Source organism: Carcharodon carcharias, chromosome 2 (assembly GCF_017639515.1).
Source record: "Carcharodon carcharias isolate sCarCar2 chromosome 2, sCarCar2.pri, whole genome shotgun sequence".
Classification (NCBI taxonomy): Eukaryota; Metazoa; Chordata; class Chondrichthyes; order Lamniformes; family Lamnidae; genus Carcharodon; species Carcharodon carcharias.
In genome coordinates, this window is record NC_054468.1 from 199,621,857 (window position 1) to 199,634,193 (window position 12,337).

Sequence of the window (12,337 nt, forward strand, 5' to 3'; positions counted from 1 at the left end):
TTATGCCTTCAAGTACAGAGATAATCCAAACAGGAGCAACACACATTCTCTTTCTTAGCTCTACCCTTTCTAGTCACTCCCCATCGAAACTATTTTCCAGTCTTTTACCCTTCCAGGCTAGGAGTTGTTCCTTAATTCCCTGTAAAGATTTCTTAAAGCCATATCCCAATTGCGAAAACAGAGGTATCACAAACCAAAGTTCACATATTGTCCCTGTCTCACTCTGTTACATCTGCATCTTATATTATTTTACCATAGCATCTGCTTATTGCTATGTTCCTCAACAAAATGAGCAATGTAAAACTTCAATTAAAAAAGTATTAAAAAGTTAAATTAAAAAGGGATAATGTGGGGAGACAATCTTTGTGGTACTAATAATATTTATATCCTAGGAATTACTTGCAACCGAGCTCTCCGTGACCTGTGAACTCAGCAATCCTGCAGGTCCAGTTATTCTGTGGGTGTGAAAGCAGAGCCAGCTGTGGGACATGTGTGTTGTCATGTTAAAACAGAGTTTGGTAAAGTGAGGTACCCTGTCCCTTTAAGAGATTGCAAGTGTACTAATCACATGACAGAACTGACAAATCACTTTACAGGGCGAGCAACTGGGAACTGGAAGTCTAATTCTGGAGTTCTGAGTGAGCACGTATGACCTGGTGCTCTGCCCTATGTCTCAATAAACCATCACTGTTTATTCTTACATCAGTTTCTCCACATTATTGATTGCAAGCAGCAATTGATGAGAACATAGGAAGGCGTGCAGCTAAAATTCAGTTGGCCAACGAATTCATTTACCCAAGACATAAAAGTGGTGACAAGGATAAAAACATTGCAAGATCTCTGAGTGTGAGTCCACAAGACAGGTGAGCAAAGCATTGGAAAGAACATCTGTACTTACCTTATAAAATAGGTGACATCCGCCAATTGGAGAAGAAAGCAGTGCAGCAGTTTAGAATTAAGAAAGGACCCTGTAGAATCTAGATCATGGGGATCCTGCCAAAACTCAAAAAGAGCGCAAAACCCAGCAAAAAAAAGCTGACAGCTACAGAGACAGAAAAAAAGGTGACTGCTCTTAAAGTGGCAATACATTTAAAAGGGTAAATATATGAAAAATGGCTATAGACAGAAAATTATAACGGATCCCAGAGAGAGCACAACTCAGCAGTAAGCCAAACACCTAAATTCATCATTACCTGGAAAGCCTATCGGAAGTGCAGTCCCCTTGCAGTCACTCATGATGCCACAATTTGGGCATGTCGATATATTCGACCCCATTGCAGATGACTGGTCTCAGTACATCGAACGCCTATCATTCTCTTTTACCGCTAATGACGTCGTGGGGGAGGAGAAGAAGAGAGTAATTCTTTTGTCCTCATGTGGGAGCAAATTGTACACAGCCTAATGTTACCGAGTGCCTCAGACTCAAAGACCTTCAATAAGTTAATAAAGATTATACAGAGCCACCTGAGACCAAAGCCCTCAGTTACTTTGCAGCGCTTCAAGTTCAATTCAAGGAACAGGTTTCTGGAGGAGACAGCAGCTGACTATGTGGCCATTTTAAAGGCATTAATTAAGCATTGTGAATTCAGGATGTCCATTAGTGATATGTTGAGAGACCAGCTGATATGCCGGATTGGAGATGATACTATCCAAAGGCATTTGCTAGCCAAGCCAGCTTAGACTTCAATAAGGCATTAAAAGTAGTTACAGCTATGGAAAGTGCTGTCAAAAACTCAGAAGTTATAAGACACATGCAAAATGGCACTATCCATCTGGTCGAGCGGGACAATCTGGCAACAAAATGCGCGGAAACTTCAGATTCCATGGAAAGGCGGGAAACTCTCTCTAGCTCCAGGTCATTGAAAAACAACAGTACTGCAGTGAAAACCCACAAAATGAATGGGAGAAATACATCCAGGCTTCCAGTGAGTGAATGACAACTCAAACAAGTCAAGTGCTTTTTCTACCACCGCTATGGCCACATAAGGTGGCACTGCAAAGAAAGGCTAAAACAACACTATAAAAGCAGATGGAAAAATCGTGAAACATGGCTCATAGAAAAGCCAGAAGAAATAAAACCAGACATCCATTTATTATTTAGCCTCAAAGTGGGTAGAACCGAGCCAATCCAAGTAGCCATAATGATCAACGGACAACCCATTAAGATAGAAGTTGATACAGGAGCATCGATGTTTGTCATTGGAGAGCGTACATTTAGATATCTGAGTAAAGGAACCTTTGAAGTTATAAGTTTCAGACATGAAGAAGTAAATGTGAAAGGGGTATGTCAAGTCAAGGTGCAGTACGAGGAACAGTCTGCAAAATTACCCCTATTTGTAATGTCAGGCAGGGGACCGAGTTTCCTCAGAAGGAACTAGCTAGGAGAGATAAATCTTGAGGACCCGCTAAGTTCCCAATTCGAAACCAGAAGTGTTGCTGCAAGAAAAAAATGAGTACACAAAGACCCAATGGGAGAAGCCCGTAGAAATGTTACACCAGGACAGGGTTCAAACTGAGGTCAGCATCCTTCGAAAGGAAATGGAAAATTTACTAAAGGACTTTTGTGCGCTACAAAATTCAATCATCTCCCAATTTGTGCCAGGAAAAAGATATGAAGATGAAAAGAAAGAGTTAAGCCTGTCTCTGGCTGAGTTAAGGAACAATTTAGCTGAGAAGGGGCAACGATATGCGATTCTCCAGGGAACTATTAATGAGAATAGGAAAGAATTGGAAGAGCTGAAGCAGCAGCTGTGTAAAAGCCCTGAAGTGTTAAAGCTAGAAGGCCCTGAATTCTCAGAAGAGCTGTCAGAAAACTCACCTACTGAGCTCATTCACGTTCAGCTTGTGGCCTGAGTTTAGTCCAGCCAATAACGAAATTAAAGAGAAGACAGAGATACAGAGATACGGATCAGTGCTACCAAGGAAAGGACATGCAGGAAGGAAAAGAGAAATTATTGATAGTCCTTAGAAAGAAAAACAAATTTTTTTTTTCCTTTTCCTCTCTCCTCACACATCATGTAGCTCATTGCTGTATTTCATTGTGCTTGTTGCCTTTATCTATTTCAGCTTGGAGGGGAGGGGCAGCAGGAGTGAACATGTCTGCACCTGGAAGATGGTGAAATCATCCACTGAGGGTCATAGTGGCAAATGCCCCTGAAAAGGAGGCCTTGGAAACACCAGCTGAGGTTGTTGGGCTACAACGCTTAACCGGTAAAAGAAGGCCACCTGAGAGATTTGACCTGTAAATAGTTAATGTGTTTTAAGCTTGTTAGCTGTACTTTTAAGTAAAGTGGGAGCGGTGTGGTAAAGTGAGGTCCCCTGTCCCTTTAAGAGATTGCAAGTGTACTGATCACGTGACAGCACTGACAAATCTCTGTACAGGGCCAGCAACTGGGAACTGGAAGTCTAGTTCTAAAGGTTTCTGAGTGAGCACATATGATCTGCCGCTCTGCCCTATGTCTCAATAAACCATCACTGTTTATTCTTACATCAGTCTCTCCCTGTTATTAATTGCAAGCAGCAATTGATGAGAACATAGGAAGGCATGCCATTAGTGTTCGGTTGGCCAATGAACTTATTTACCCAAGAGATAAAACAGAGCCAGCTCTGGGATATGTGTGCTGTTATGTTAAAGCAGAGCCAGCTCTGGGACATATGTGTGGCTGTTAAATACAGGTATTTTGAAGGGAATTGAAAGAAGTGTGAAAAAAATCCAGCACATGGGGTGTGAATTCCCTTGTTACTCTGTGCAGTGCCACTGTCAGGATCAGTTAGCTGAATTTACCTGCCTGTTCTGAGGGAATAGAGGTAGCAGCAGCATTCTGTTTCCTGCTCCATTCCCCTCAATCCCCAATCTAAACGCTACTAGCTTTGGTGGCAGCTTAGGTGCCCACTAACAGGAGTCTCTGACAGGAGTCTCGTTAATAAATGAAAATATGGGTTCCACGAAATATTTGGGGCCCTAAAGGTATTTTAACTCCTGAGCAAGGCTAGCAACCATAAGATCCTTGGAATGCACCCCCCCAACACCCCGGCACCCCCGCATCCCTCCACATTCCACAGACATACCTTGCTTTCGGCCTTTCAAGCTTTCAGCCTCTCCCACCAGCCAAAAACAGCCTCTTTTCGATGGCAATGGCGACGTGGCTGACTGACTGGATGTATATGAGGCCTTGCAGTTAAAGTCAGTTAGAAAAGTTATTGCTCAACGTCTATAGTACCTTTTTAAATTGCGCCTTCTTGGCTTCCTGCAGCAGATATCTCAGTATATCTTTCCCTAGTTCTTTATTTCATATGACCATTATGTACACGTGGAAATAGGGAGAAATTTAGCTTATGCACCATCAGCTCCCTCAATGATTTACTGGGGAAACGTGGTGCACAAGTACTGTACTGAACCGTACAGACTGGGAAAGTCCCAAGTTTGACTGCTGGTCAGTGCTAAGTTAGTGGATTTACAGCAATAGGTCACCACAATTGACCTCTATGCTCCTGGACTAACTGTGTGATTGTGACAGGTTAGTAAATGAACCCATTAATAGAGGACATTTAAATTTAAAAATATAATTATCTCTAACCCCACCCATATATGGTGTTGCCACCACAGCTGCACAACATGGTCAGGGAATGTTTTGGGGGGATTGCACGGTAAATAATTTGAAACTGAGTACCACTTCTCTTTTACACATGGGACAATGATGGTTGGAAACGGAGTGCCTCAGTCCGTTTGTGAATGTTTCTCAGCTGCTCACTGAGTTCACTCCTGTGTCATATTCGTTTCATTACTAAGTTGCTTTAGGCAACTACTGAACATTTAATTATTTAGGAATGGTAAGTTTCCTCAGTTTATTCGCAAATGCCAAACATTTACCAAGTGTATTGTATCATATTCTACCAATTAGGGTCTTGCCAAACCATTTACCTCCTACAGTTCAGAGTGGCATGGAAGGGAAGGCCAGACATTATACAATAAGTTCATTAGAAAACAATTGAGGCTGTCTTTTTTATTATTCTTTTTAATGAATTTTGTGACAACAACTTGTTTTTATATAGCATCTTTAATTTAATAAAATGCCAAAGGTACTTGATAGAAGTGCTACAAAGTAAAATTTGACACCAAACCACATAGGACAATATTCAAGCAGATGATCACTTGGTCAAAGAGGTAGGTTTTTAAGATCATCTTAAAGGAAAGTGAGGTAGAAAGGCAGAGAGGCTTAGGGAAAGAATTTCAGAGCTTAGGGCTTAGGCAACTAAAGGCACAGCTGCCAATGGTGGAGTATTCAAAATCAGGGATGCCCAAGAGTAGCGCAGATGTCCGGCATATGAAGAATCGAGTTGTTAGTGTTAGAAATTGGAACACTTGCCTATTTCTGCCCCATTGATTTGCTTGGTTCAGCAGAGTACCTCTTACCTCATCTGAGGCCCTCGGAATTTTGTGGGCTCATGCCCATTAAGGAGGCCAAATTAATTCCTTGTGGGAACCTTACAACCATCATATTTCATCCTATGGTCAAGACCGGGCACCTACCCCATGTTCCCAGAAGCAAAGAGTCAGTGTGCTAACTGAACACATTACCCAATCGCCCTTTCTGGGTGGATCCCATAATTAGGAACATTGTGTGAAAACTTTTATCAACTACTGCCCACCCTGTTCACACAAGAAAATGAGGTGTCCATTATTTGAAATTGTTATTAAAGCACTTCTTCTAGCCCCACAGATTTAATCAGCCCCATTTAGCCACTCATTGGGCCCATCTAGAGTGCCTCCCTACCCTGTTTTTATAGTCTACTTCTGGCTTGAGTCCACAACAGAGCCCTGAGATTTTCCACCGCTGAGATTGGCAAATTGTCCTTCAGCACTCATTGAAAATCACAGAATCACAGAACTGTTACAGCACAGAAGGGGGCCATTCAGCCCATCGTGCCTACACCAGCAAAATCCAACAGTTTTCTGACCCAGTGCAAAGGAGGCCTAAAGCTGAAAGAAGTTTTGGGTCTCACAGTACTGGGCAGGCATTGTCCTGCCCAATACCGGGCAGATGGAGGTAGGTGTTTAAAATTTCCCCCTTTAAGTCATGCCCCCAACTATCCCTTTAAAATTATTAATCAGTTTGACTGTAAGGACAAACCGTTCAATTGCCTTCTATCGTAAATCCCTGCCATGTGTTAGTTTAGCCCAGTTGATAGTAATCATTCTGCTGAGGTTCAAACTGCTCTGTGCAAGTTTTAATAGAAGAAGATACTTCAGGACATTGCATTGACATTTCAGGGCTGGACTGAGGAGTTGCTGTAATGTTGCAGGTGTTGTCATTCAAATAGGGCCCTGTCTACTTGCTCTGGATATAAAAGATGCCATGGTGCTGTTTGAAGAAGATCTGGAATTGTCCTGGTATCCTAGCCAAAAATAGATCCAATCACATGCTGTTTGTGAGACCTCACTGTGCGCAAATTAATTATTGTGTTTGCCCATTTAACAACAGTGATGACACTTCAAAAATAATTCTTGGTTATAAGGTGCTTTGGTACATCTGGAGGGCATTAGGTTCTATGTCAATGCAAACCTTTTTTTATTTACACTCACTGTTCAATCATTGCTTCTGCTATTGGTTGAGTCACTGTACTTTTCTGGTTCTTTGGCATGTTTGAGAAACACTGTCTCAAGCTCAAACTATATCAATAAATTGCTCATTGCCACTGGTATGCAATAGTGACAAACTGGTTGATGCAGCCTTATGTCTTAGACTGTATCCATCAATATTGAGCATTCTGTTGTAAAACATTGAAATCAAATTGGCAGCTAAGTATGATGGCTATCACCTGACACCTGGGACCTTTGTTTAATTGCAACACTTAAGTGAATAAATTCTCTTTTAAAGCCAGCACTTGATCACAGGTTGATTTTTCAGGTCTTATCATTTGGCAGAAGCTGCAACTCTTTTTATCCTCAAACTGCCATCGATAATTTAGTCACCAGATGCATGAGGAGCTTAGGTGCAACTTAGATTGCACTTTATGATACAGCATACGCTTGTTGACATGTGACTGGTTTTCCACTGAATACTTGTCAGGAGTTCACACTCAAGAGGAGGTACTTGTAAATAAAGTGTGCTCTCTTACTGCCAGCTGAGCCCAGTTCTAAAGTCACTGGGCGGAATCGTCCCAGATTTGCATTAAGTGCGGCAATGGCAGGAAAAAGAATGTTTTACCCGCTTTTCACGCCATATCATCCCAATCCTGCCTCCTTAATCGTGTATTCCCGGGAATCACGCCATTTCGCAGGTAGGCAGCTTCCAATTTGCCTGCCATGCCATCACCTCAGTGCTCCCTCACACTGGGCATCATATGTACAGTGAAGCCGTACACACAGCTCTCAGTGCTTCCCGCCACTTGCACAGATCAACTTGTGCCCCCACAGACACCCTGGGATACCCCCCTTCCCCAGTATAGTCCTCGCCCTGCAGCCTCTTCTCTTGCCTGAGGGCTCTTCACCCCTTACCCCAAGCAAGCTCCAGCCCTGCAGCCACTGAAAAGCCATGCCCGCCTTATGGCTGGTCTGGTAGGTAGAGACCTGTCCATGAGCCACCCTGAAAGCGATGTGGTACTGCCTGCGAAGACTGGCACTGAAGAACGGGATGCCCGAAGCAAGGTGGGCAAACAAACATCGAAGTCCCAAGCGAACTGCAGCTCGCCAAGTGTACATTGCTTATGTGCATTTGTGAAACACATCGACCTGCTCAGATGATCCACCGTTGGGGGTGGCTCCAGTGAACTGGGCTTATACTAAAATGTATTACAATGAAGTAAACACAGTCCGCCATTGACGGGCGGAGCAGGTGATTGCAAACTGTTTTCACAATGACACGAAACCAATTTTTGGCCTTTTTCCCATATTGCCTGCACATGCCCACCATGACGCCCGATGCCAGCGGGCACAGAAAATTCCAACCATTGTTTCCAAATCATACATACCAGGAAATTCCCAGGATGTGTGCTGTTAGCTAACCTCAGCCATGGCAGCAGTAGTGTGCACAACAATTGATTACAATGACTCTGGGTTAAGCAAAGAAATATTGGCCAAAGCTTCTGCTCCTAATCAGAGGCATGGCTAGTTTCCAAGTGAGGCCACGTGATGTGGTTGGCTGCGATGTCCTCCACATTTGGAATTTCCAGCACACCCATGATCAATAGCCACTTGTGGCAAGGTCCTGGAAGGTGTTTAATACATTGCCAGAGATTCACAATCTTCAGCAAGAGGGGGGTGGAATGGGCTAGTTGAAAAAAGAAAAATAAAGAGCACCACCGACCTCACCGTCAGCACAAGAACAGTTCAGATCCTCGCCGGCCAGCTGGATGGCTCTATTTTCAAAGTCCATGAGGACCTTGATTTCAGGTATTCCTCCTCCAGTCTGCGACCTCTCCCTTTTGTTATGTGCCACGTTGCCCTGCATGTATACAGATGGAGAGAGTGTAAGAAGTAATTGTAGGGGAAACATTTTATCAACATCTACTAACAGATATATTAAAAGCCTAAAAGTACCACCGCACCTGTCTAAGAACAGTAAAAGGGACTGCTTAGTCCATGAACGCCTGCCAGGCCAGATAATAAGTTCTGTCGAAGGGTCATGAGGACTCGAAACGTCAACTCTTTTCTTCTCCGCGGATGCTGCCAGACCTGCTGAGTTTTTCCAGGTAATTCTGTTTTTGTTTCAGATAATAAGTATGCCTGGCATGTGCAGGTGGTAAGTGGTCCCATGGTTGGGGTGAGGACAATGAAGGTGTGTGTGAGAAAGTGAATGGTAATGTCCCTTGAACTGGCAGTGAGTGAGATCCCTATGGATGTGTGATGTGTTTGCGAGTGTGTGAGTTGTGAGTGATGAGAAAAGTGACTTGCCCTGGTGGAACAGAGGGGATCATTCATCCTCTTGTGACACTGCTTGGCTGTCCTCTTTTGCAGGGCACTGGCGCTGACCACTGATGCCACCACCTCCCATGCTGCATTAGTGATGTTGCTGCCCTGTAGCCTGAGCAAGGGTAGAGGACATCACGGTGGGCATCCACTGCATCCAAAGGGCCCTCGAAGGGCACGTCATTAAACCTGAGGGCCAAAGCCTTCTTGCCTTTGGGGCCATGTCATCTTTGCAGCGGTCCTGGGCTGCAAGCACTGAGAGGTATTCGCATGGCGCCTGGCATGATGAATCGGCGAGGTGATGGCATGGCGGGTGAATGAGAGCCCACCCGCCATCAAAATGGCATGTCTCCTGGGAATGCATGATTAATGAGGCGAGATTGGGACGATGTGGCGTGAAAAGCTGCCATTGCGGCCGGCGGGTAAAACGTCCTTTTTTCCACCCCCTACTACACAATGCAAATCTGGGATGATTCCACCCATTATCATCACAACGGTTAAGGTGATAACTATCTCGAACAATAGAAAAAACGAAACTATCTTCCCCAACCTTCAAGGGTATCACTGTGGTCAAGTTTCTACCATCAGTATCTTGGGAGGTCACAATACCCTGTACTTAACTAAACCAGCTAAATTAACACTATGGCCTGAATTTTTCCTGCATCAGGCGGGCTCAGCGGGAGCAAGCAGGGGCGATCGGGGAGCCACCCACGATCAGCTCCATGCTGCCATTTTACACGGGTGAGCCAATCGAGGCCTGCTCAGCATAATATGCATGCACGTGATCAAGCTCTGCAATCTCCCTGAGGCAGCTCAGTGCCTCAGGGAGATTGAAGCACTTTTGAAAAAAAAATTAAATGCAATAAAAATGTAATGAAACATTTTATTTTTTAAAAAACAAGTTTTTATTCTATTTGTATAAGCTTTAGAAAACCTCATCCCACTTGTAAAGGCCTTGCGGCCTTTTCGCCTGCCCGCTAACCCATTAGGTTGCACGGCCAGTGTAAATTTGAAACAAAAACAAAAATACCTGGAGAAACTCCGCAGGTCTGGCAGCATCTGTGGAGAGGAACACAGTTAACGTTTCGCGTCCGTATCACTCTTCAACAGAACTAAGGAAAAATAGAAGGGAGGTGAAATATAAGCTGGTTAAAGGGGGTGTAGGGGTGGAAATTTGAACTTAATTAGTTCCTTAATGGCCTTAATAGGCCTTTTAATTATTGCCTCTAGCGCTCACCCATCGAACGAAACAACGCAAGACAGCGCGGTGACGTTGGGACACACGTCCAACATCATTGCACATCATTTTACGTGCCAGCCTGTTGGGCCCGCCCCCACATGCCGACTGTAAAATCCTGGTCTGTGGCTACAAAAACAGGGTAAAGACTGAATACAAAACAAAAACAGAATTACCTGGAAAAACTCAGCAGGTCTGGCAGCATCGGCGGAGAAGAAAAGAGTTGACGTTTCGAGTCCTCATGACCCTTCGACAGACTGAATACCGTGCAATGACTGGCTCAGCCCCTACCCCCTCATAACCTCTTCTCTTATCTACAAGGCTCAAGACAGAAGTGTGATGGAATATACACCACTTGCTTGGATGGGTGCAAACACAATAGTGTGACACTGTCTAGGAAAGAGACATTTATTTGATCAATGCCTTGGGCTGAACTCAATACACACCCCCTCTATCACCAGCACACAGTGGCTGCCCTACATATGATCTATAGGATGCATTGCAGCAGCTAGCTAAGGTTACTTTGACAGCACTTCCCTCCTTGCAGCCTTTAGTAGAAAGACAAAAGCAACAATAAAGGGCAATCATCGTTATTTCCAAGTCACACCTCTATCTCGATTTAGATATATGTCAATATTCAGTCATTGTTGCTGGCTATCATTACTGCTTGGATCCAATGAGGCTGGACTCTGAATGGAGTGAGACTTGAACTTGTGTTTATCCTTTCCAGTGCTCTTACAATTTCTCTTAAGCTTTAAAGTTCCACCCTACCCACCCTTATCCCTATGCCACAGGTCTTTCACTAACTAGAAAAAGAGGCTGCCAAGCTACTACTAAACCTCTGCCAACAATGAGTCTGCTACATTGGCCCCTGGAGTAAGTTTGCACAGCACCTACAAATAAATCTTAATGATTTTTTTTCTTATTTTTAGTTAGGTTATTGTTATTTTTTTCTTTTGGAACAGATTTTGGTACTGGAGATGTAGGTACAGAACTGAGAATACAGTATCAACAAACAAGCAGACATTCATCCCATCAGCCTGGACTGGATTTAAGGTCTGCACCCTGAGATGGGAGGGCAATGCTAACTCACTGTACTTCCTTCCTCTCTAAACTTGGCAATAATATTATTTTACTTTCTTAGGTCCCCTCAGCACACACTGAGGCAGATTGTTCTGTGTCTGCACCTGGATCTATTGGATTAGATAGCTTCCTTCTCAGGAATGCCATCCACCCTACTCAAATTTCCTTGATTTGCTGTGCCGAGGATTGGCTGGAGGCCGATAGGCCCTGAGCAACAACAGAAGCAGGAAATGTGGTGCATCAGTCCCCCTCAAATGGATATTAGAGGCAGCTTCTCCTCACAGCGTTACGCAGGGTGTGGTGTGAGCTGCTAGGAATGGCTGAACTTTGGTTTGGGTGGGACATATTTGCCAATTATCCTTTCCTTCTTTAGAAAAAAAGCCTAAGCAAAATTAGAACAGGTGTAAGTGGGCCTTGTATGCTAGATTGCCATGATTTATATAGTGAATATAGCTCATATGCCATTGTATGGACATCCCCAATGGAATACAAGTGAAAATATTAGTTGATTATTATTAGGGATCTGCAGTCATTTTGTGATGATATAATTATAGCGCCCTGTTGTAATGCTTCTAGGGACTAAGGGTAGGTGGAGTGGAACGGCAAAAAAAATTTGAATATATGTGGTAAAACCAGGAAGTTCCTGTGGCAATGAGGGCAGAATGTATAGTGTTGCTGTAATAGCTAACTTGTATAGGTTATTATTAGCCCAGATTTTGTGGTCATAATGATGGCAAAATGTTCATCATTATGACAACTGTGAAACTGACGGCAACCTCTGATGCCTACACATGTATAGTGAAACGTGGAAACCCAGAAGTTGCTGTCAGTGCTTTCTTGCTCTTCCAAAGGGTGTGCATTTTAAGTCCCTGCAGATGGAAATCTTTAGAAATTATTTGAATTAACATGAACTACCACAATTGCACTATTAGGCTTAATGTAAAAATCCGTGAAAAAGCTATGGCTTGTTGAGTTCATAATTATTGAACAACCTCTCTAGCCCTGAAAAGACTAATTTTATATCCATGGAATGTCGAATTACTCCATTATGATAAAAAAATCCATAGATTTTTAAAATAATAAAATAAATTAATTTATGGCAATTCAGC

The 12,337-nt window shown here is 43.4% G+C and overlaps 1 long non-coding RNA gene across 1 annotated transcript; it reads left to right on the plus strand.

Moving 5' to 3' along the window:
• Positions 1–609: 609 nt before the first annotated feature.
• LOC121275074 lies at positions 610–11,378 on the plus strand. The gene is made up of 4 exons (XR_005942352.1): positions 610–863; positions 3,067–3,210; positions 11,111–11,201; positions 11,290–11,378. It is a non-coding gene; the product is annotated as an uncharacterized LOC121275074 (long non-coding RNA).
• The last annotated feature ends 959 nt before the right edge of the window (positions 11,379–12,337 follow it).